This window comes from Dasypus novemcinctus (assembly GCF_030445035.2).
Source record: "Dasypus novemcinctus isolate mDasNov1 chromosome Y unlocalized genomic scaffold, mDasNov1.1.hap2 SUPER_Y_unloc_1, whole genome shotgun sequence".
In the NCBI taxonomy this organism is placed as follows: Eukaryota; Metazoa; Chordata; class Mammalia; order Cingulata; family Dasypodidae; genus Dasypus; species Dasypus novemcinctus.
Window position 1 is genome coordinate 3193244 of NW_027261977.1, and position 25058 is coordinate 3218301.

General features: G+C 41.9%; 1 pseudogene; it reads right to left on the minus strand.

Moving 5' to 3' along the window:
- The window catches only part of LOC139438577 (leucine-rich repeat-containing protein 58 pseudogene), a 36789-nt pseudogene extending 23705 nt beyond the window's left edge, over positions 1–13084 (minus strand).
- Positions 13085–25058: the final 11974 nt, after the last annotated feature.

The following is a 25058-nucleotide window of genomic DNA, read 5'->3' on the forward strand; positions in this document are numbered from 1 at the left end:
AAATCCCCCTTATAAAAGTCAACAGATTTCTGGTACTTTGTGTCAGCACCGCTTTGACAGACTAATACAGTTGCTTTTTATGGCATCTATTCACTTTTCCATTCCTTCTAGTTTTCTCTTTTTTATTTTATTTTATTTTATTTATTTATTTCCCCTTCCCTGCCATTGTCTGCTCTCTGTGTCTATTCACTGTGCGTTTTTCTGCATCTGCTTGCATTGTCCGGTAGTGCTGGGAAACTGCGTCTCTTTGTTGTGTTATCTTGCTGTGCAAACTCTCCATGAGTGTGGTGCCACTCCTGGATGGTTTGCTCTTTTTTCATTCAGGGCAGCTTTCCTTGCGGGCCACACTCCTTGCACATAGGACACCCCTATGCAGGGGACACCCCTGCATGGCACGGCACTCCTTGCATGTGACAGCACTGGGCATGGGCCGGCTAATCACATGGGTCAGGAGGCCCTGGGTTTGAACCCAGGACCTTCCATGTAGTAGGCAGATGCTCTATCAGTTGAGCCACATCCACTTCCCCTAGTTTACTCTTTATTTCAGAATTGTTGTCTTTTATTTGTAATGACTTCTTAAGGTCTCTTGTCATGTCTCCCAGAGCCCACCTATCTCGAGTCTTGGCTTTTCTAATTCTGCTGCTGCAGTTCTACTCCACTTTCTATCCTTTTCTTTATTTCCGTAAGCTCACTTAGAAAGATGGGGTACCATTGTCCTCAGCTCTGTGGCTATTTCTGTTCTGACAGGACTTGATTTTCACAGGTGTGCAGCCATGTCACCCTGCTCGGTGTTCCTCTGTTCTTCGTTGAGCAGTTTGACCACAACCATTGCTCTTTCTGTTATCCTCGTTTATGGGGTTTCTCTGTCCTGTTAAAAAGGGGTTTGTGGAAGTTCCCTAGCTGGACATTTCTGGGGCCCCTCATAGTATTACTGTGACATGTTAAATATGTGGCCTCTCAGCATGGCCAGCCTTCCGGTACATTCTAGCATCTGCGTGTCCTTTTTCCCTCCCTAGCTAGGACTTCTCCTTCCCTCTCTTTTACCCACAGAGAGCCAGCTGTACTGCCTCCCAAGCAGTTGATACTCGAGGCCGGCATTTCTGGTGTCCTGAAGTCCGAGGCCAGCCAGATGCCTAACGCCTTCCTGCAGCCCCTTCCTCCCACAAACTGGACTGCCCGTCTCAGCTTCCCCACCCACCTGAGGATTTCCCCCTCACGAGTGGTTCTACTGGGGCATGCAGCTCTTAGGGCCTGCAGAACTTCCCTCTGTCCCCCCTCCACTCACTCCTGTACAAACACTGTCCCCTGGTCACTTGGTCCACTCACCAGGACACACTTGGTCACCTGCTTTTGGTGAAGACAGTGTGGTGGGCAGAATAATGGTTCTTCACAGATGTCCAAGTCCTGACGCCTGGGACCTGGGTTATGTTACTTTCCATAGCAAAAGGGACTTTGCCAAGGTGATTGAGTTAAGGATTGTGAGGTGGGGCAGTTTTCCTGCTTATCCGGGGGTGCCCAGTGTAATTGCAAGGGTCCTACTAGCAGGGACGAGAGAGAACAGGCCAAGAAGAGGAGATGCGATAACAGAAGCAGAGGTGGGAGTGATGCTCTTTGAAGACGGAAGGAGGATTAAGAGCCGAGGAGTGTGGGCACCGCTAGGACAGGGGCTCTTAACCTTTTTTGTTCCACAGACCCCTTTGCCCATCAGGTGAAATGAATCCTACTGAAATTTATTTATTACATACATTCATAAGTGAGGGAAATGTGAGATTTCAGTTAGAGGAAAATAAAGATAAGTTGTGTTTTTTTCCAATTCAAGCTCATGGACCCCTTGGAATCTTTTCATGAACCCCTTGGGGTCTCTGGATCCCTGGATAAGAATCCCTGCTCTAGGAGTCTGAAAAGGCAAGGAAATGGATTTCTCCCTGCAGCTTCCAGAAGAGATCACAGCTTTAAAAACATCTTAATTTTAGGCCATTGAGACCTGATTGGACTTCCGACTTCCAGAACTCTAATGTAAGACATTCGCACTAAGTCTCTGGGTTTGGGTAATTTGAGACAGCAGCATTAGGAATCTGTAGAGTGTCCATTTTATTTTCTGTTGTTCTCTATCTTTGTGAAGAGATTTATGGAGATTCACAACCCACACCAGTGCCATCCTACCTTTTTCTGAAATGCCTTTTTCTAAATTATCATTCATTTAAATTTTAGAGCACAGGACCAAGTTGACTGCAAATTATTAAATAATATTTTCTTCTCACAAACCATGTTTGGAAGCAATATCTCATGGGAAAAGGCATGAGATTTCTGATTCTGCTACTTAAAGAAGACATGCATTTTTATAGAAATAGTCAGCATTTGCTCATGGTTTACAGTAAGGGAAAAGGAATTCGTGTTCAAGTTTTCATTGAACACTTCATAACCAACACACTTGTGTGGTTATTAAAGTCATTCCTGGGTGTCTTTCCTTTAAGAATTATATTTGCACTTTTCAAAAATAATTCCAGAGATATCAAAGATCTGAACTAGTGAAAAGCATCTTTTTGCAACTGAGAAGAAATGAAACACAATTGCCTCAGTCTTTAGGGAGTACAGTGTGTGAACCATTGATCTGAAACCATATGAAAAGCCGAATAATACAAGGACTTTTTGAAAATGTCCTTTCAAATGTAGTGAATGTAGATGCTCGACTGGTGATGTAACAAATAGACTCACATAATAGAGTGAAATGAGATAATTAAATATGTGAAATTGACTATGGCATAAACTTAATAGCTAAAATGTTCCTTTCCAAGTTGTTCTTAACCTCTTTTATGCTTTGCAAAATTTTTCATTTAAGAGGCTTTTTTTCCTTAAATCCTCAAACCTTAAACAGGTTTTCTCATTCACCACACCCTCCCAAAGGTCTGGTGTGCTAGAGGATTGTCAGGAGAGGACAACCCTTATTTGTGATTCTCAGTGAAAGCATATGGTTGACAGTGATGCATAACTCCCAGTAATAATTATTTAGAACTTGGAACTCCTTAGTATGACATATGTCAAATTTCTTACTATGGTGGAACTCTCATGTTCACCTGGAGAATAACTTTAGAATATCCTACTGTAGGGATTCTGAGCCTAGATTCTAAAATCATAACTCCCATCAATTCAAATGCAGCTTTTGAACTTGTGTACAAATAACTCCACATTGGTAGAGTAAACGGAGTTAGCAGTAAAAGGACCCGCAAGTACCTTCTCCTGCAGGCCTGTCCAAAGTACCACCCTATCTGAGATGGATGTTAATAGGAAACATATATTCATCTTTGTTTTCCATGTATACTGCATATGTTTCTGCAAAGATTGCTCAGTCCCTCCAAATACTGTTTTATTAATGCTCTTCCTGTCAGCTCAATGGAAGAGTCATGAAGAGGTATCTTATTGTGACAGAGATTACAGAAGGAAGGTCCAGAGGATTCGGAGCTAAATTGTAATGCAGTAGTGATAGAGTGAATGGAGACTCACTGGACTGAGCCCTGTGCTCTTTCTCTTCTGCAGCATGTCACAGTCCTCACCTCCAAACAAACAAAAACCATTTTTTCTGCCATAAGTTTAGGTCCATATTAGTGATTACAAAGTAGCAAAATAGGCCACTGCCAAAGGAACCCCCTTTGGCACCACATTCCTGCCATTCTTTCTTCATTCCTCACCCCCTTCTCTATGCTAATATTTCCATCTCTTCCTTCCTGCTTCCAGGCAATGCTTGAGCCACCAGTGAGGCTGGCCCTGCGTGTACCTGAGTACAGGGGTCTCTCCCTGTATTGATGTTCCCATAGCGCAGCTCATTGGCCCCGCCCTGAGTGTTGTTAGCTGTGATGTATTGTGTGTAGGTGTAGGGGGTTGAATCACACCACTCACAGAAGTCCTGTTCAGAGCCCTGGGTCCTGTGGGCATGGACTCACTTGTGACTAGGCTCTTTATATGTCCTATTTAGATGAGCCCAGGGAGAGTCTTATGACTGGAGTTCTTACAAGGAGGGGACATCTGGGCAGAGACACAGAGGGTTGAGCCAGGCAAGAAGCAGCCAGAGAAGGGGAGAGAGAGCCATGTGAGCTGCTGGCGAGCCGTCACCAGGGCCCCACAGACGTTAGAGAAAGCACGGCCCGGCAGCCACCTGCAAGAGGGGCTCCCAAGCTGGGAGCCAGTAAATGCCTGCTGTTGAAGCCAACCAGTATGGGCTGCTTGTCATGGCAGCCATGTCTCCTGAAAGAGGCTTAGGAAAAACCTGGATCTTTTGTCTCATTCTTTAATGTGCCCTCATAGCTACCTACTACATACTTGGATCTAGTAGATGTTTGAAGAATAAGTATCCATGAGTTGCCTTATTGAATTAACATAACTGATCAGTAGATACCAGAATAAATCTCATTGTTTCAGCAAATATGTACAACTCTATATTACCAAAAACTTTTTAACTCTGCAGGTCTTGAGTTTTCCCTGCAAGCAGTGCTTTTCATAGCTCAGATTGCAGACCTTTTCACATGAACAGCTCCTGACTAACCCATCAAACACAGAAGCATAAGTTGTATTTTTAGGCACTTGGTTGGCTATATGTAGTGTGGGTTTTATTAGAATTTCTTAACCAAATTTACTGTGAAAAATCCCAAGGAAAACCAGCACAACTCATTTTATGAGAAAGGTGAAACTGTTTTGAAGATTGATCAATGTGGTCAATAGACTTAGAAATGATTGGGAAAAGTCAGTCACCTGCAGAAAAACATACTTAAAAGTACAAGGTGAATAACTTTATTTTTTTTCCAACTTAAAAATATATTAAGTACCTTATTTTGGCCAGACGTTTTCTCCTTTGTTTTCTCATTGATGTTCCTAAACACTCTGTAAGATACAATTATACAATATTTTATGTAATTATATAAGTCTATGCTATAATGAATAATTACAGTCATGCAACAGATGACAAAATGCCTCTCAGAGAGTTGCCTCGAACAAGACCACACAACTGGTAAATGGCAGACCAGGATCGTTACTGAGTCAACAAATATTCCCTTTCACCCTGGCTACCAATTTCTAGGGCCCATGGAGTCTTCAAAGCTCTGTGAGTGGGTTTTAGGGAGATCATGAACACCCAGAGAGTATACTTGCATGCCCCTAATTACATTTTTCTCAGGAATAGTACTCCAATATTTTGTGACCCTTACAAACCATCCGAGAGGAAAAGCGCAGGAAATGGAAATTCTGAGGCCCAAGGCAGTTTACCATCTCTTCTGTTTAAAACCGGATCTTAACGCTCCCATTGAATGCACCTTCAGAAAACTCTTTTTTCATGCTTAATGACATGCTGCATTTTTATGATGGCAATGGGACTGGTGATAAATACATGTAAAGATGGCGGTGTTTCTATAGCTAGGTACAAATGATGTGTAAATGTGTAAATTGTGGAGCATTTCCAATAGCTATTAATAGGTCGTTTGTCCTGATAAAATCACTGATAGCATTCTTTTTTTCTCTCCAGTCCCCCAAAAGGCATCTCTGTGCTTAGAGATGTAGAGATGGCATTGTAGGAATTGCAGCACTCCAGAGGCAAGGCTCACATAGAGTAATCTGTGGAAAGGGCGCCCCCTGGAGCTGGGTGGTGGACAGCACAACTACATGCAGTGGATTCTTTAAGCAAAATTGTTGAGGTTGTCCTAAATGATATTGCAGGGACAGGTGCTGGACATTATATATCCTGCCATAACCCACTGAAGGGACTGGGGGAGTGTCCACTACAGTGTGAACTACAATGCATGTGGTGCAGCAGTGCTCCAAAATGTATTCGACAAATGCAGTGAATGTGCGACAATGATGAAAGAGGTGATTGATGTGGGAGGAGTCGGGGGTAGGGGGTTGGGTATGTGGGAACCTCTTGTATTTTTCAATGTAACATTTTTGTGATCTATGTATCTTCAAAAAATACAATTAAAAATAAATTTAAAAATGAAATAATAAACCACTAAACAATAAAAAAATAAAAAGCGGAAGTGGAAAGCGCTGGCAGGCAGGAACCCGAGCGCAGGCCTGGTCAGGAGCGGCAGCTAGCTGCTTATCGGTTAGAACCCGGCAATGCACAGGAGAGAGGACTGGACAAACGGAGCAGCGTCAGGCTGCGGTGAGGATGGGATGCCGTTCTCCAGCACGCGGTGCGTCAGCGGAATCGGAGACCTTCTGGGGCCCCGTGTCCCGGGGAAAGGGTGCCAGCATCCTGAAACCAGTGGAAGCAGGAGGTGCCCCTCTCGCCGTCACCCACAGTGGCCCACTGGGACTTGGGGCTTCCTGTGCCCATAGCTCTCTGCTGAGGGGAATTGGAGGTGGTGGTCCCCCAGGCTGGCACTCCTTTGCCAGGCTACAGGAAGGGACCCCACCAAGTACAGACTACGGCAGCCGGGGCGCCGTGGGTCCAGCGGCCAGGGGGGCAGCATCAGCTGGACAGGGCTGAGGCATCTTAGAGCAGGGAGACGCATGTCAGCTCAGCCCCAGCGCCGGCGCTGCGGTTTGTCCTGCTTGCCTGTCTGTCCTGCCTCCCCCTGCTTGAGCAGCCCACGGAATCCTGGCAGAGCCGCCCCCTCAAGAGATGGGTGCGAGGGCTGGAATGTGGTGGACACGCGGCCCTGCACCAGATGCCCCTTCCAGAAGGCTCGGCACCCAAAGGATGCGGGAGGTGGGGCGCAGACCGCAGTCATTTCAGCGCACCGGGGGCAGCCCTCACAGGTGTGCTCGCGCCCCAGCTCCCGGGGTTGGCTGAGGCTTTGCCCAGGGGCCCTGGCAGGTGGGCTCTTCCCTCCGCCCAGGGGCCCTGGCAGGTGGGCTCTTCCCTCCTCCCAGTCCTATTTCTCCCGCATCCCCGTCCTTATTAAACGCTCTCCCCCAGGACTGATCTCAGTGTCTGCCTCCAGAGAACCCAACCTGCGGCACAAGTGTTCTCTAAAGATTACCGTTTCATTTAAGAAGAATGTGGAAGGCCATATACATTTTTATCACCAAGTTTTCCTTCCTTGTCAGAATTTAACTTCATGCAGCAAGAATAGATGAGGTTGGTGGACTTATTTATCTACAAGTAAATAAAAGGTAAGAGTAGTTTGTTGATGAAATTTTGCTAGAGAAAGTGTTGTTTTAAAGCAAGACAAATACACAGAAATGTGCTCTGATGTATTTTGTCTCATTCTCTGACTGATGGATTCATTTCTCCACTGTACGGTGAAGATAAGTGGCATGCACTGGAAAGTTTAGTTCACTGATTTTATTGCTTTAAATGGGACATGTCTATTAATTATAATAAGGGTCATAAACAATTCTCCTTGGTGCAGATTTTTAGCATGGCGCTTATTATTTTCTTCGAGAAGAAATTAAAGATTACTTTTTGCACATTGTATGCCAACTCAGTGTTACCCATACTCGGATATTTCAATATTTAGATTAACCAAATATAATACCAGAAAATTGATTGCCAAGAGCCTTTATTCTACAATAAACAATATTTATTACTTGTTCCTGTAGGTGGCACTGTCCTACAATAAAAAAGACCAGTCATTGCTCTGGTACTATAGTTTTACCCTCTTTTTTTATATAGTCTCAAACTATATTATCATATGATAGTGAAAACAGTATGTTCATTACCATACTATTTTCCATACTATTATAGTATGATAATGAACATTCTTATTTCTGGTGACGGTGACTAGTTACTGATCTTGGTACTTTATTTTAAAATGCCATTTTCACCACTGAGCATTAGATTGTCTTTATTTATTTTAGCACATTTAAAAAACAACTTAAAGTCATCCAAATAGAGAGGCGATGCCTTTGCTTTCTGGAGTCTGTTTTTTGTGTTCACAAAACCAGCAAGCCCAAAGGTCGGTTGCATCTCCCTGACTGTGGCTGAAGCGTCGCTCTTGAGGTACAGATCCGTGCGTCCCGCCTGAAAACACACCTGCGATGACTCGTGCCGCTGCCAGCACCCCACGGTGCTCTTGGGCGTGGATTAAGTCTCCCCCAGGAGGAGACCCCTTGGAGGTGCTGATTGTCAGCACCTCCCAGCACGTAGGCACTCACCCACGAGACTGGCCCCTTGCACGCCGGCCCTTGGAAATACAAGGTTGGAATCTTGTGGCCGATTTGAATTTCCACTGCGACTCAAAAAAGTAATACTCGGCATTATTTTCTGTCACCCCTGGTGGGATTGAAATGCAAATATGACTTTGTCTGCACAACCAAAGTAGAGGGAATCAGCTTTTTTTTTTTTTAAGATTTATCTTTTATTTATTTGCCTCCCCCAGTTGTCTGTTCTCTGTGTCCATTCGCTGTGTGGGTTCTTTTCTGTCCACTTGGATTCTTGTCAGTGGGACCGGGAATCTGTGTCTCTTTTTGTTGCGCCATAGCTCTCCGTGTGTGCGGGGTCACCACTCCTGGGCAGGCTGCACTTTTATCACATAGGGCGGCTCTCCTTGAGGGAGGCACTCCTTGGGCGTGTGGCTCCCCTATGTGGGGGACACCCCTGCGTGCATCAGAGCTGCACATGGGCCAGCTCACCACATGGGTCAGGAGGCCCGCGGTTTGAACCTTGGACCTCCCGTGTGGTAGGCAGATGCCCTATCTGTTGGGCCAAATCCGCTTCCCGGAAATCAACTCTTGAAATCCAGAGAAGGAACGTGGCAGGGGTCTTCATTTTATCTACTCTTTTCTCAACCCCTTTGGATGGATGATTCAATACCTCAGTGCAAGGATGTTTAGTGTGCACTGTCAGCAAACCAGCCTGAGAACTGGGGGAAAACACAAACTTAAAAGGGTGTTTCTTGGGAAACGGACTTTGGCCCAGTGGTTAGGGCGTCCGTCTACCACATGGGAGGCCCGCGGTTCAAGTCCCGGGCCTCCTTGATCCGTGTGGAGCTGGCCCGGGCCTCCTTGATCCCTGTGGAGCTGGCCCATGCGCAGTGCTGATGCGCGCAAGGAGTGCCGTGCCACGCAGGGTGTCCCCCGCGTAGGGGAGCCCCACGCGCAAGGAGTGCACCCATAAGGAGAGCCGCCCATCGCGAAGGAGGGAACAGCCTGCCCAAGAATGGCGCCGCCCACACTTCCCGTGCTGCTGACGACAACAGAAGCGGACAAAGAAACAAGAAACAAGACGCAGCAAAAAGACACAGAAAACAGACAACCGGGGGAGGGGAGGGGAATTAAATAAATAAATAAATAAAAAGGGTGTTTCTTACTTGTTGTGCCTCTTTTTGAATATTAGAGTCTTGTCTCTAGTCCTTAGGGAAGTTTGTTCTTTCCAGTTTTCTATATGACAGTTCCTAGAGGGATTTTTTCATCAAGATTTACAAATAGAGCAAAAAATTTTCTGAAGATAAAGTCCAAACTGTGTGTCTTGCTAAATGAATAGCCAAGCATTTATGTATATGTTTCCTACAATGCAGTGAATTCTGTAAGGTAAGCTCAAGGTCCCACCTCCTGTGGAAATGGAGAGAATCTGTACCAGGCAACAGAAGTTCCCTCTTGCGTTGCTTCTGTTTGGGTTTGAATTAATATTGGAGCTCTTACTGGTGCTGCACCAAAGCTTCCTGTGAAATACCTTTAAAATTCCTCTAGCAATAGTACTCCTAATTTAACCCCTTGTGTGCGGTCAGTTTGCATTCAGGATCCCCTGGGTTATGAAGATAGGCACTCAGCACCCTCAGCCATCGCGTTCTGACCCACTGTCATGCAGAGGTATGGAAAGGACCAGCTCACCTGCACTGGTAACATACGGGATGGAAGTACGCCTCCTCTCTGTCTCAGCCCAGTCCTTACAGAACCACTGAGGATTGTTTCAGGGACCTAGAAATGAAAAAATAACAGCCTATCGCAGTCGTACCAATTCAGACTCTGATCGTGTGAACTTTCTAGAGTAATGTAGCAAGAAGATGGAGGGTGCTTGTGTTCGGAATTAGAAAGGAAATGAATCCCACAAAAAGATGCCTATATAGCTGCTTTACTCTAGTATAGGAGATGGGAGGCAAAACATAGTCAGGAAATCCAAAAGATGCGAGGCTGTATAATAGTCGAGGAAGGCGCCCTTCCACACCTAGTCTGTAGACAGCTGTGGTGCCATGGGCTGCTTCTCAAAGGGACCCTGGGTGCCCTCTCTGGACTGCCAGGCTGATGGACCCCCTGGAATCAGGGAGGGGGCTGCACCCAAACTCGCCTCCCCCCTGAAAGGAGGGGCTGTAATGACCCATAAATGCCAAAGCCCCAGGACCAGCAGCTGGAGTTTCAGACAGCCTGTAAAGGCTGGTGCAAACTACCTGGCGGCTGAGAAAGCTGAGTGTTGCTTTATTGATAAGGTTGTCTCTGTGCCTATCTACAGCTAGCGGGGCACGCTGGGGGGCAGGGGCTGTAGTCTAGACATCAACTGTGGGTCCAGCCACACTTCTCTGTGGGATGAGGAGAGGATGGGCTGCAAGCCCTCATTACTGTCATTGACCTTGGGGCTCTGTACCTATCCCCATCTCCCCATGAAGACTGTACCTTAACCCTTGCATGGCATGGTGGGATTCTTCTTAGACACTTCTTAAACATTCAGAGAGAATGCTGATGAAGGGACCCCCACCCTGTCCCAATGACCCGCAGCAGCATCAACTGGGCTCACCCAAAAATTCAAATTTCTGGTGCCCAAGCAGGACCCATTGAATCAGGATGGATTAAGTAAGTTCCACGCTTGACTTTGAGAACTAGGAATCCAAGACTATTTCTCTGCGTTCATCACATGACCTGGAGGGTTTGTTAAAAGCTTGCTTGGCCTCATCCCAGAGTCCCTGATTCTGTCACTTGGGGTGGGGCTCAATAATCTGCCTTTTTAACAAGCTTCCAGGTGGCACTGGTGCTGTTGATCCCAGGGCCAGAGTCAGGGACTGCGAGTCCAGGTATTAGACTCTAAGAGGGCAGGGACACTGACCCATGCTAGGCACAGCTTGGAGGGGCCAAAAGGAATTTCTCGGGAGGACACATTGCTAAAATAAGAGGAAACACCAATCTCCAAAGAAATGTGCTTGTGGTATCCTCATCAGCATATCGGAAAAGTGGGGGACGTGGCACAAAAAGGGGAAGCATGAAAGAATGAATGGTATAGACAACATTTTTAGGAGAATGACAATTTGATATCAAAACACTTCAACTGATTATTTTTATGTACATGTGTGCGTAAACCAAGCACATTCGATTTTCAAGTATTTCATACACTGGGAATGTATAAATGCAAAATCACAATTTAAAGACATGCTGTTTAACAGAACACCCAAAGCTCTGCCTCCTCAGTAAATAAAGATCTAAAGGCAACATAAATGTTAGAGATTGCAAGCATAAAGCGTAGACAAATAATTCCTTTTCATTTGTTCACTTGCATTGATGAACCTTCGTATGTATGAGTTTTAAACACATGGGTAATGATTTAGGAAAGAGTATTTGATAGCCCTTTTCCATTTCCCTTCTTACTCAACTTTGAAGTTCAGCAAAATTCTGTGCTGAGATATTTGCTGAATAAATGAACAGATTTATAAACAGAGTAAATTATGTCATTTACCGTTTTTGTAGGAATTAGAGGGCAGAAAAACCAATACCTGCCTCTTTCAATGGAAAGAAAGATACTCTGGTGGAAGTAATTCTACTTCAATACATTTCAAATTTGTTTCTGAAATTTAATGTTTTTTTAAAATGTTTTTTTCATAGTATGACTTCATGCCTTCTTTAAAATTCTGAAATTTTGAAACAATACTATCTAAATGGATATGTGTATTATTTTGAAACAATCACAAACTTACAGAAAATTTGCACCTAGGATACAGAGAACTTTCTTCCCCCAGAAACCATGTCCTTTACCAATCTGCTGCCACATGCCCTAATCCTTTAAGAACAAAGAAGGGAATTCTCATATACGGACCCGATGTAGAGTCAACGGAGGACGATTGATGTACTACTACCATCTCATGCTCCGATCCCACTCGCGTTTCACCAACTATCCCAGTAATGTCCTTTGTAGCAAAAGGATCCAAGTAGAATTTGCATTGCATTTATTTCGTTGTCATGTTTTTTTAGTCTTCAGTGGAAGAGTACTTTCCTTGGCGTTTGTCATTTTGATGCTTTCGACGTTTACAGGCCAGTTATTTCATAGGGTGCTCCTCAGTTAGGGTTTGTCTCCAATCTCCTCTTGAATACATTTGGATTATACAGCTTTTCCAGGAGTAGCACAGACTGACGCTCTGTCATTTTCATCGAATTCTGTCACAGTTTTGATTTGTTCCACTACTGATGAAGGTTTGATTAAGGTAGTTCCCACTTTTTTCAAACACTCTTATTAAAAGAGGTGAAATCATTGCTCAATTCTACCAAATTAGAATTCACAGTGAAATAATTATGTCACAAATTTTAGAGATGAGTGATATCATCCATTCATCTCCTGATAGTTGATAAATCCCTAACACCGAAATGTAAAATGACCACAGATGCATATGTGACAGTTTCCACCTTTAATCTAGAAATCTATGTGGAATTTTAAAGGAAATTGAATAAAATTTGAATTTTTTATTACATTTCACTTAAATCATTGATCTTTTTTCTGGACAACTCATTTAACTGAGCTGCCTTGGTGAGGTGAGGAGCCCCCGCTTCTCTAGACAGGGAGCTCGGGGTGGGGAGGCGCAGGCATGAGAGGACGCACAGTGGCTCGAAGGACAACTGCGGAGATGAGGCGGATGGCGCAGGTCTACTTTATTGAGGAAGTACAAGCAGTTTTATAGAGTATGAAGAGAGGGGATTGGTGGAGGGTGATTGGGTTCTGATAGGCTAGATTAGCTGTTGTTACCTTATAAGGGCATAGAAGCAGAACTTCTCTACTACGCTGGTCAGTAGTTACTAGGGAGAGCTTAAATTTGAGAGAGCTGAGCTGGATAGCTCACTGATAGGTGGAAGAGAGCAGGCGTGTCTTTACGAGGTAGGAGACCCTGAGATTGGCCCAAACGGAGGTGGTGCGAGGGGGCTTGCGTGAGTTTCCCCTGTGGGGAGGCGTAGGTGCATACCTCATCCCGACGGGCCAACCAAGGGAGGCGTATTTCGTGCCTCAGACCTCAGAGGCGGCCAGTTCTGAGAGCCAAACTTTTGCATGCTTGCCCTCACCTTGGTAAGAAATTCTTAAGTATTTTTCTGGGAAAACAGGAAGACACATTGTGTAAAACAGTATAATGAACTTTACTTTATGGAAAAATTTATTTCCACATAGAAAGAATAAAATCTTCACATTCATGAATTCCTACTGTGTTTGAAGCGATACTCATTTCTGTAATTATTCTATCCTGTATCTAATTTATTCCTTTTTGGGGCAAGGGAAGAGGTACTGGGGTTTGAACCCAGGACCTTGTACATGGGAAACAGGCTCTCAACCACTGAGCTACATCTGCTCCCATCTTATTCATTTTAACATATAAAATCTCAAATAAGTAATATTTACTTTTAAGAACTAGATCATAAGGTATTTTCTAATGTTTCAAACTTATGTTTCTAATGTTTCTAATGTTTCAACAACAAGATACACGCTCAAAGTAAACCATGGTTTCTCAACCTCGGCCCTCTTGTCCCTTAGGCTGGATAATTCTTTTTTGGAGACTGACCTCTGCATTGTAGGAGGTTTGGCAGGATCTCTGGCCTCAAACATTTATATGCCAGTAACAAAGGCCAGTCCTAACAACCAAAAATATATCCATATATTGTTAATTGTACCCTTGGATGGGGCAAACTGAAGTAAATTATAGGCATTTTATATAGTTTTAAAGAGTTTCCATTCAGAAACTATGAATGTAATTATAGATTATAATTGAGATATTAATTACAATTGAATTTTCAACACTTATGTTACATTTTAGGCATGACTTCCAAGAAAAAGAACAGATAGGGTTAAAATGTAAATATTCCTGGATCTGTATTTTGCAGTATAACGTATATTAAAATGATACGGAATGATGCTTATTTTCATTAAACCCAGTCAGAGTTTGGACAAAGGAAAATCCTTTCTTCATGTCAGCTAAGCAGGTCGTTTTATCTTTGAATAGGCTTAGATAGCATTTCTTGTTGATTTCAAGGCTAATCCTACAGAACTGCGAGAGTCAGGTGGTGCTGTGGGTGTTAAAACTGGTTAACAAAGCCCTCATTCCTGAAGAGAACTTAGAAAGGGATTTTCTTTTTTTCCATTCAACTTACAGTGAAATCAAGAGCTGCTGTTGCTACTTTTTCAGTGGTGCAAGTTTCTACCTTTTTCATTCATTTTCTATCAGATTGCGACTGTACAGCACTGAGTTGCAAAGAACTGCAAAGAATTTGAAAGCTGTTTGCATTTGTAAAAGTATGCTTTTTTTGACAAACAAAATAGTTTTGCTACATTTATTATGCGTGGTAAGGAGGGGATGAAAAACAAACATTTTCACCCAGTGAATACTGAGTTCTTAAGTCAAAAATGAAGCATGAGCAGCTCCAAGTGCTCAGAAATAAATGCAAGAATATTATTGATGTGTAATTTGCCTACTATCCAAGTATTTGTGTTTTTTTGCAACTATTGAAATACCTTTAGAAATATTTGCTGGCAGAGCAAACATTTATCTTGGAAACATTTGCTTGACTTTCAGGGTTACTATTATTCCTTTGTTTGCTTAATAGAGAAAAAAATGTTTGGGAAGGACTTGCCAAGTTAATTGTCACATGATGCTTTTTAAGAAATCCTTGGAGGTTTGTACATGTTTAAATGGTTCAGGAAACAGAGAAATATCTGAGGAAGTTCTGATAACCCAATCTGATTGTTTCATGGAGATGATAACTCTTGGCAATTGCTTAATAATAATAATAAAGATAGAAACTGGAGAAAAACCACAGGCAGATAGGAGGCTAATTGAGGTAAGTAGTGGAAGATACTTCCAGGGAACAAGGGGTTTCACACTCTTACAGGATCCTTTTTCCTTGTTTTCTTCCTTGGGTCCACCTTTCTATCAGAAACCGTCATGGAAGGTTTGTAGATGAGCTCAGCATGATGTAAACCTTGGATAGGCCTGAATACATGTTTCTCATAAACTAGATTCATGAACAAAGGATAATATGTATGAGAGAGAAGAAAAAACCAGACTAATAAAGGGAGAGTCCATGGCCTATCTGGGGAAAGAAAAAAGAAAATATGATTTAGCAAATGGTGTAAATCAAGACATGAAACTCACAAGATATGAGAACAAGTGACCTTGGACAACTGTGCCTGACAAAAGTGTCAGCAGCCCTCAGAGTCCTCAATGAAAATGTTCTACATAACAGAGACCCAGAGGGTTTTTCATGAGCTCTTGGTTTTGTATTATGCTTCTACCTAGTTTCTCCCAGGAGTTTATCAAGATACAAGAAGAGAAGGAACTCAGAATAGCAGAGGTAAAGAGAAATATTTCATCTAGAGGTGTGGAAAATAGAAAAATATTATTATTTTATTAATAATTTGTATTTTTGATGGAACTGCCTCAAAAATTGCCAGATCATCTTCCACCCAGAACTCTCAGCATCAATTTTCAGAATCCGACAAAGAAACCCAGGTGGTTTCCACGTTGTAAGTTTGCTACCTCCAGAGTATGCCAGCTTTACCCATTAAACCAGCAAACAAAATGTCCACCTCCCATGCCCTGGAAAGACAGCTGTAATTAACGTAAGCAGAGTACTTGTGCAGTCCTACTCCCCTGTCTGCATGAATCGTTTATCTGCTTCCTCCCGTGTCCTCTGCTCGGTGTCATTTTCACCCTCCTCCTGTTCTCTGACCTGAGTTCATCTCCATCTACTGGTGGGGTGGCTGCTCCATCTGGTGTGTGTTTGTTTGGCGGCCTCCTTTTAGTTCTGACCTGGTTCACAGCCCTCACCTAGCTGGGGAGCTCCTCCAAACCTGTGCCCAGGATAACTTCTTCAACTCTTTTTATGGCCAGCAACCAACTCCCTTGGCCATTTTGCCGTCCCCACCTCAAGTGCATAGCTGTGCATGAGAGAAGAGGTGATCATAGTCATGTTCCGTTCACTGTGGGACAAGTAATCTTGGCTTACGTCCAAGGATACCTGAGATCCTGGTAGTCCTTGCTATCAGGAGGTGGATTGTTGGACCCAGATTCAGCACAACCTCTTGGAAAGCACTGTCTGGTTTCCAAATACATACTCTTGCACAGCTTTGGGCTAAAGACAACCTTTCCAAGTTAGAGATGGGGTGAGAACAGTCATGCACTTGAACTACACGTTTTATGACTTTCAAGCCATCTGAGGAATTGATTTGCTTCACTGGGCAATAAAACATGTGACTTTCTAGAAACACAGGGAGAAGGTGCTTCCTTACTTCCCTTTTACTTTAACCTCTGGGTCAGACTGCCTGCTCTCTTGAATGTGAAACACTCATATTTTACAGTCACCATTAGTGCCTTGAATTTACAAAGGTATTGCTACGTGCCTGGGGAGAAGTGCCAATCTAATGTGATGGTGATCATGAGCAGAGCTTTTGCTCTTTCTCATACAACTTGGCAGAGGCACTCCCAGCTTATGTATGAAAGATACCTCATTTCTCCCTACCTGGGAAGTGAATATTCTTGATGGGTAATGATGGCAGTGGCTCCTGGTGAACAGGAATATGCACATTTTGTACTTCCAAAGTTTTGAAAAGTGTCTTAAGTGTAGAGAGTGTTTGGTAAATATTGGTGGAAATGAACTGAGCTGAGGTTAGTTTGCTCTTCATAAAGCTCACAGTAGGGCCACAATTCGGGATAGGAGAGAATGGATGGCATCTGCCATCGTGCAGATTGGTATTTCTAATGAAGTCTGCTCTCTGGTGAGCTCATCTTCATTTCAAGCCTTCTGTTAGGCTTCACTCATAGGTTGGGAGAAGCTGCGAAGTCTTGTCAACACCACATCAGCGAGAACACAGGTGAATTCTTTCCTCCTGAAATCTTATACATGGACCCAGCACTAATAAATGGCTTGAGTTATCCAGGAGCATTTGAAACCCCAGGCTAGAAATGAGCTATCCAATACAGCCCTGATACAATCAGAATTTTATTACAGTCCTTCCATCCTGCCAATACTCCCACCTCAAGCAGATAATGAAGAAACCATCTTTTTCTTAGATGAATGAGAACAGTTCCACTGATACAAATAGCTTGGTGCTTTATATTTGTGGATTACAAATAGCTAATGCTTTAATTTAGGTTACATTTTTCTAAAGTGATGATTGAATAGGCAGGCAATTCTAACTGATTTCTAAAAACATTAAGCCATACATTATGGCACATCTGATCCTTTTAAAATAACTTTGTTTTCACTACCATTTCACATTAAGGGAACAAGCATAAAAATAAAACGTCTGAGTTCAACATTTTACATTGCTTTATAAAACTTTCAACAGCTGAATTTTCTTGAGTTCATACCACCAAGAACCTTCTAACTAAATTTATTTGAACTTTTATCTTACCTAAATTTCTTGTTTAAGAAAATAGAGCTAGGTGACTTTCACTGAAAATAGAATTCATTTGCAAATATTATCAATAATACTTATAAAGGTAAGCAGAGGTGTAAGGATTTGTTTGGGATGAAAAAAGCTGAGAATGAGAGCAAGTTGTGTTTCAAAATGGTAAAAAATAAGAAAGATGGGAAGAAATAGCAAAATTCTTAAAACGTATTCAAAACTGATATTAAGAAGGGGTTCTGAAGAAGGGAGAAAGGAGAATCCGTGGTTATCAATTTGGTTTTCACTGCTTTCTAGGATGTTGTTTTGGAAATTTGGGGGCAGGTTTCGGTTATCACAATTACAGTGGGGTTTCGATGTCATTGAAATTTGTTTGATTGTCAGAGGCTAAAAACTAACTTCATTTTATACCTAAACCTGAGACATTCTTTTTATGGTTTTATTGCATCCTGAATATCCCAGCAATGCAAACACCAGGTTTCTTGAAGAAAGATTTCACCTTGTTTTGTTGAGATGATCATCAAGAGTTGTTCCCTGCTCCAGACGTGCCATTGCTACTGGCAGTGCCTCTTGGTGTCTCAGTCACCTATAAATGCCCACGTATTGGTGTGTGTAGCTTATATGTTTATAGATTATTTACAGTAATGCGCAGATAAACTGATTTACCTTGTTTTCTAAATGTCAGTTGAAAAAAGTGACATTTATTATTTAGATGAACAGTGTCTCCTTTTCTCTCTAAGGTTGTTAATCATAAACGCTAGCAAGCATGGCACAAGGTGAATCCCTTGCAAGAGACCCTGCTTGGCCCGGCTACTTGTTCAGACTTTGCACTCCGCTCTTCAGTGGGGACTTCCCTAATGCTAGGCTGTGTCCCTGGGTGGAGGGACATGCTGAGCCCCTCCCGAAGATGAGGCAATTCTGCTAAACCACAGAACATACTGTTTTCAGGACTGCAGTGACCCAACCCTCTTCCACAAACCCGTTGCCAGGCCGCCTCTGACCTCCCCCAGATCCTCTCATTTTCCAGTTGTCCAGTTCCCCTCCCTCGTGGGCCCTTTAGAAAAAGTCTAGCTTTCTCAGTGCTAATCAGGGTTGAGGCCAGATGCAGCTGACTTCTCTCCTCCCCGTGGACAGTGAAGAAAGTCTATCCTGCCTCTTTTACTACTGCCCAGTGCTTTGCTTTGACAACAACCACATTGCATTCCAGTGTCCTGGTGATGAAGTATTTTCATATGGAAATACACGATTTATTATACACTATCTTGCTTTTACTTCTGCTTCATATTGAAATGGGCATTTTTTAAAATAATGTTTGTCATGATGCGTGTAGGTAGGCATGTATAATTTGAACTTGATTTCAGAAGTATTTATGGGAAAAAGAGGCTCGGGTGTCGTTTGTGACATCTTTATTAAGTTAAGCGCGAGTATAAAGGCATGCAGGACATGGGGGAAACACGGACGCCAAGTGGAGTTCCGGGAAGAGCAGTGACGTTTAGGCTACTAAAGATCCACGTGCAAGTATGGAAAGGAGTTCCTGCTTACTAGGAACTCAGTGACACAGTGGCAAGACTGCAGGGCAGCACAGGATTAGAGTGTGTGCTCTCGGCCTGTTGGCGAGACGGTGAAGCTAAAGTCATAACAGGGAGTAAGGGCTGCTTCCACCATCACCAGCAATCGCAGGTTGGTATAGAGATCTGGAGGCGACAGACGTCTAAGCAGCACCTGCCTAGAAAGGGTTTAAATCCCACACTGAAAGATAATGCATAAATACAGGCTAAGAAAAGACAATCAGTCCGAAAATTTAAGAATGCAATTTAACCCAGTAGAAATAGGCCTGATAATATGCTAAACATGCTCAATCTTGAAGGTGCAATGTAACTTTGTAAGTTTCAAAGAAAACCTGTGTGTTTGTATGTCTTTTCCTCCATTACTTGAATGTTTTTAAAATGTTCATCTTGAAAGGATCAGATGCTCATCCACATTTTTTCCTTGCTGTTTCCTTTTTAATTGAATTCTTCTGTCTAAGTCATTGGGGATTAAAATTAGTCATGTAAAACTCTAAATCTCGGAAGCGGATGTGGCTCAAGTGATAGAGCTTCCCCCTACCATATGGGAGGACCCAGGTTCAATCCCTTGGGCCTCCTGGTAAAAAAGAAGAGGAAGTGTGCCCACGTGGCAATCCAGTGCCCACGCAAGTGCCCACGTAGTGAGCCAGTGCCCACACAAGTGAGTCACAGAACAAGATGATGACACTTCAAAAGAGAGACAAGGGGGGAGTCAAGGTGAAGCTCAGCAAAGACCAGGAACTGAGGAGGCACTATTGACAGGGAACCTCGCTCCCAATCAGGATCCAATCCCAGGAAATCCTAGAGGAGAGAAAATAAGAAAAGACAACACAGACAGCAAAAACAGCAGGGTGGGAGGAGGGAAAGCCAGGGGGGGGAGGGTAGTAAATAAATAAATAAGTCTTAAATAAAAACACCAACTCTACATCTCTTTAGTTTTCCCAGTTGCTAACCGGTTGTCCTGGTATTATTTATTAAACAATGCTTGCTTTCTCCGTTGATTAAGACATAGCTGGGTTATCAAAATTTACCCCATTGAGTTAAATTTAATATTTATTGACAATTTTCACTCAGGATCATTATGCTGACTTAAGTCCTAATAACAAAATATGAAAGTACTTATTTTCATGGTCTCTCACTCTCAGGGGTTATTCCCAATTATTAATGATCACTGAATTTGGCAGATAAATTTTATCTCATAACGTTGATTAATAATATTGAGGTTGAATTATTTTAACTAGATATTGGCAACTTTTTGGAGTATTATATTTTATAACACTTTCTTACTGATTTATGGGTATTATTTCCTTATTAAAGCTATTGTAATGTTATTTACAAATAGTTAATGGGTCATTTTAGTTTTCCAGATTTTTTTACAATGTAAAACAAGTAAAACGTTTATATAGTCCAAATTTTAAATTAGTTCATTTTTTTTCACTTTGCTCCTGTGTTTGTAAAGGCCATTGTATAGTGTAAGATTAGAAAAAAAATTTATTCATGTTTTTCATCTAATTCTCAAATTTTCTTATATTTAATTCCTTAACTATCTCAAAAGGAATTTACTGTTTCCATGAGCTAGAAATGTTGTTTTCCAAAAATTATAACTGAATAATACCAGTCTTCCTTAACTCATTATGTTAAATGCTTAAACCATCCACGGTCCTACTCTATTGCTGTATGATCTATTAGTACTATTGCTAATATTGATATTGAAACTGTACATATGATTTGACATGAATAAGTACTACATTATTATAATTATTGTCACTCTATTTTGCTTTCAGTGTATGGGACACAATTCCTATATTACATTTTTTTTTTGACAATTTCATATGTATTTTCAACCACTTATTTTTCTAAATAATATATACAAAAGACAGTAGTTAAGATTGGCATATAGATTATCAGATTAGGTTAAAAAACTTTTGACTACATACTATTTAAAAGTCACAAACAAGAAAGATGGCTCCAAAATAAATATATAGATATTGATAATTTTGTATCTTACTGAATAAGCAATTGAAACTAATAACTATAAAATAATATTTACAGAAAAAGCAATTTACGATGAAAAAACCCTCAAGAATGTGTTGATTGTATAGTGCTCAAGAATGTGCTGAAGAATAATAAAGCATATTTGATTGATGGCAGAGGAGTTCATTGTTTCAGTTTAGACAGTATAATAAAAAAGACCAATCATATTTATAAATTATTTTGTACATTTAATTTAATCTTAATCAAATGAAAATCTTGATTTTTTTTTTGGTAACTTAAAAAAAATTAGAAAAACACATGTTTGAAAATACCCATGAAATTAGAATACAGCTAACATAGGCCTTGGATGTATTATTTTGTCTTTTATAATTCCTTTACTGTGTATGGGTACACATGCGTGAGTGTATTTATACTTCTTTCTTTCTAAATGTACAGTTTTCTTTGTTCTTCTTTCCATAGAGTTCTGGAAGGCATGCGATTCTTGTTTTTCTACTGAAGGTTGCCTTTTTTTTTTTTTTTTTTTACGAACATGCTGTAATCCACTTGTCTTTGCTGGTGATCATAACTAATGTAATTTTATTTTTCATCAAGTTTAGATTTCCTCACTCTTCCTGGTTATTAATTATTGCTGATATTCTTCAGGATTTTGCATTGGAATTCCCATTAGATTATCATATGCATGGATTTTTAAAAAACTGTTATGGCATTATTCTTTGTTTTTGGAACAATACTTATTCTGTTGTAGGTTTTGGTATTTGCCACAGTTCTTTTCTACTTTGAATTTTATATTTTTTATATTTTTATTTATTTACTAGTAGAGTGGTTCATGTAATTTATTTTTCATGGATGTTATACTTCCTGATGTTTTATGTGTCTTGAAATTTTCTTCCTTAAATGATAACTAGATAGGCAGAGAATTGTTGGGCCATGAACTTCATTCCTTTATAGCTTGTTAATATGGGTCTAATGTATTGGGTGCCTAATGTGGTGGAGGAGATTTGGACTGTCTGTTCTTTGATGTGCTTTATTTTTCTAAATAGATTCTTGAGAGTCTTCCCTTCTCTTCTTAAAGACTATCACTTGAAAATGAACTTTTGCTAGGAGAAGTGGAGATGTGGTTTGGGGACCAATTTGTCCTGGGTCAAATGAGCCCGTACAATCTCCATGCCATTCTGAACCCCAACACAGGAATGCCTGCAGTCCCCACATCGGCCTTCTGTTCTCTGCCTTTGCATCTTCCCTCTTTTATGACAATTTTAATTTTTTTGCCACATCTCTCTCTCCTCCAGGAGAATTTCTAAACATTGTCCTTAACCTCAATAAAAACTTTCCTGTTTTGTTTCTTCTGGTTTTTATTTGGGTGTTACAATCCGAGAATGTAAGTAAGAAGATTGGCAGAAGGGGGAGGAGAGATTCTCAGAACATCTCCACCTAGTTGGATAATTGGCGGTGGCTCTAGAAACCAGAGATGTAGCCCAATGGGTCAGCAGAGTCCTTTGGTTTCCAGAATTCCTAGAATTGAATTCAGCTTAAAGGTCAGTCAACCAGCTGACCAGTCTTGGAGAAACAAAATTCCATATGACTAAAGTAGTCAGTTAATTCTGGGTTTTGCACATTACTTCTTATATGGCCAAAGAAATGTAAATTGGTTGTTCCCAGGGAGTAAATACAATATCTTCCAATGGAAATATTTGAAACATCCCTTCTACTAAACTTTGACCATCAAAGGGAGGCCATTAACATTCACCTGGAATATTATGTTTCAGGCATCTGAAATCATGCAAATAAATAATTCAGGGGACAGTGCAATTTTCTAGAAACAGGCTTGTCACCACTGAGGCTTACTTTGTCTTTAGTGAGGATGTGGTTATTCTACCAAATGTGTTATTCTACCAAATAAGGTAGAATATTAGGGTGCATGCATGAAATAGATGAATGATAAGTGTATGATTATGTGATTTAAAATATTTTTCTCAGCCTCCATTTAATAAATAGCAGACAGTTATTTACAGAATATGTTTTGAAGATATTGTTAGAATGTCCATGGCACCCTCATGCCTTGGTTTAGCTTTAGTGTACTCCTTCATTTTTTGTTTCCTTCATTTACCTCCATCGCCATTACTGTGAGTGGAGTTTCTTGCTTGATCTGAGAACAGGGCTCCATTAAATAAATAGCTTTCAGTGGTGGTGTGAGAGTTTTGTCTTTCTTATTTCTAAAAGGAATTTCAGTGGGATGTTTGAAATTATAGGGCTGCAGTTCAAAGCTTGACTGAATTCTTCAATAGCTACAGCGGTTCGGATGCACAATTTTCTCAACCTTATCTCCACCTATACGAACAAGAAGTAGTAGTATCTGCACCACAGGGTTACTATGCAGTCCCTCACACTTGCAAGCATACAGTGAATAGTAGCTGCTAATATTTACCAAGGCAGAAAAAGGTGTCTCAGGGACTAAAACCATGTATCCTTTTCTGCAGGGACTCTCTGTAGGTGGTTTCAAAGAATAACATGGAAGATAAATGGGTGAATGTGTAGACACATCCATAAACATACAGATAACACACAGCAAGGCACCATCTTGGCCAGACAAGAACTGTCCACCTTCTCTCTATTTTGCAATCCACTTTTTCTATGTGTCTTGCAAACTCTTGCCCCATGAGGATGAATTTCAAATATACAGTTGGTTAACAGGTCAGTTACCCTGGACGGTTCCTCCTCTGCATGCCTTCCTTTCTGACCCAGTTCCCTGCCTCGAGCCTGCTCAGGTCTTGGAGGCACATTTTAACTTGTTAGTGCCTATATTCTCACTCTGGCTTCTCCCAAAGGTCCTGGGCTGGGCTTCATCACTGAGGGTCTCTGTTGTCTTAGTTCTAGGCTGTTATGGCAGGGACCACACAATGGGTTGGTTTAACAGGAATTTATTGACTCATGGTTTTAGAGGCCAGAAGTCCCAAATCCAGATGCCGGGAAGCCCACCTGTTATCCCGGGGCTGGTCACACAGCCATGCCCTCGGTTCTTCCAGTGTGATTTTCTCTGGTCCCCTGCATCTGAATTCCTTCTGCTTCCAAAGAACTCTGGTAATACCAATTCAGGCCCGTGCCAGTTCACTCAGGCCACACCTAAATACAATCCTGGAAGATCGACTCACAAATGAGTCCACACCTTAACTGGGAATACATCGTCCAAGGGTCCTGTTTACCAACGGGTTCACACCCACAGGGGCACAGGTCAAGATTTAGTTCATATCTTTTGTCAGAGGACTCAATTCAGTCTACCACTTCTGTGATCTGAAATGCAGTCAGGGACTCAGCTGAACCATCTGAGATCTGATTTGTTTCAGAGGAACAGTATTTCCTATTTAGACACTTTGAATTTTGGTATATAAGCTACAGTATTTATTTAAAGATTATTTATTCCTCTCTCCTCCCACACACCATTGTCTGCTCTCTGTGTCCACTCACTGTGTGTTCTTCTGTGTCTACTTGTATTCTCATTAGGCAGCTCCAGAAACCAATCCTTCTAGAGTGGGACCTTCTAGAGTGGGAGAGAGGTGATCATTTTCTTGTGCCATCTCAGCTCCCTGTTCTGTTTCATCTCTTATTATCTCTCCTCTGTGTCTCTTTTTGTTGCGTCATCTTGCTGCACCAGCTCTCCGCGTCAGCCAGCACTCTGGCGCAGGATGGTGCTCATGCGCAGGGCTCACTCCCACATGGGGCGGCATTCCCCTGCAGGCCAGTACTCCATGTAGGCCAGCTCGCTGCATGGGCCAGCTTGCCTTCACCAGGAGGCCCTGGGCATAGAACCCTGGACCTCCTGTATGGTAGACAGGAGCCCAACTGCTTGAGCCACATCTGTTTCCCTAACCTACAGTATTTAAAATGTAGGAATTATGGTATTATTAGAAATAAATGAATCTAAAAAGTGGATATGCATTAAAAACCTATTTAATACAAACAAATAGAAAGCCAAGAAAGATAACTTAATTCAT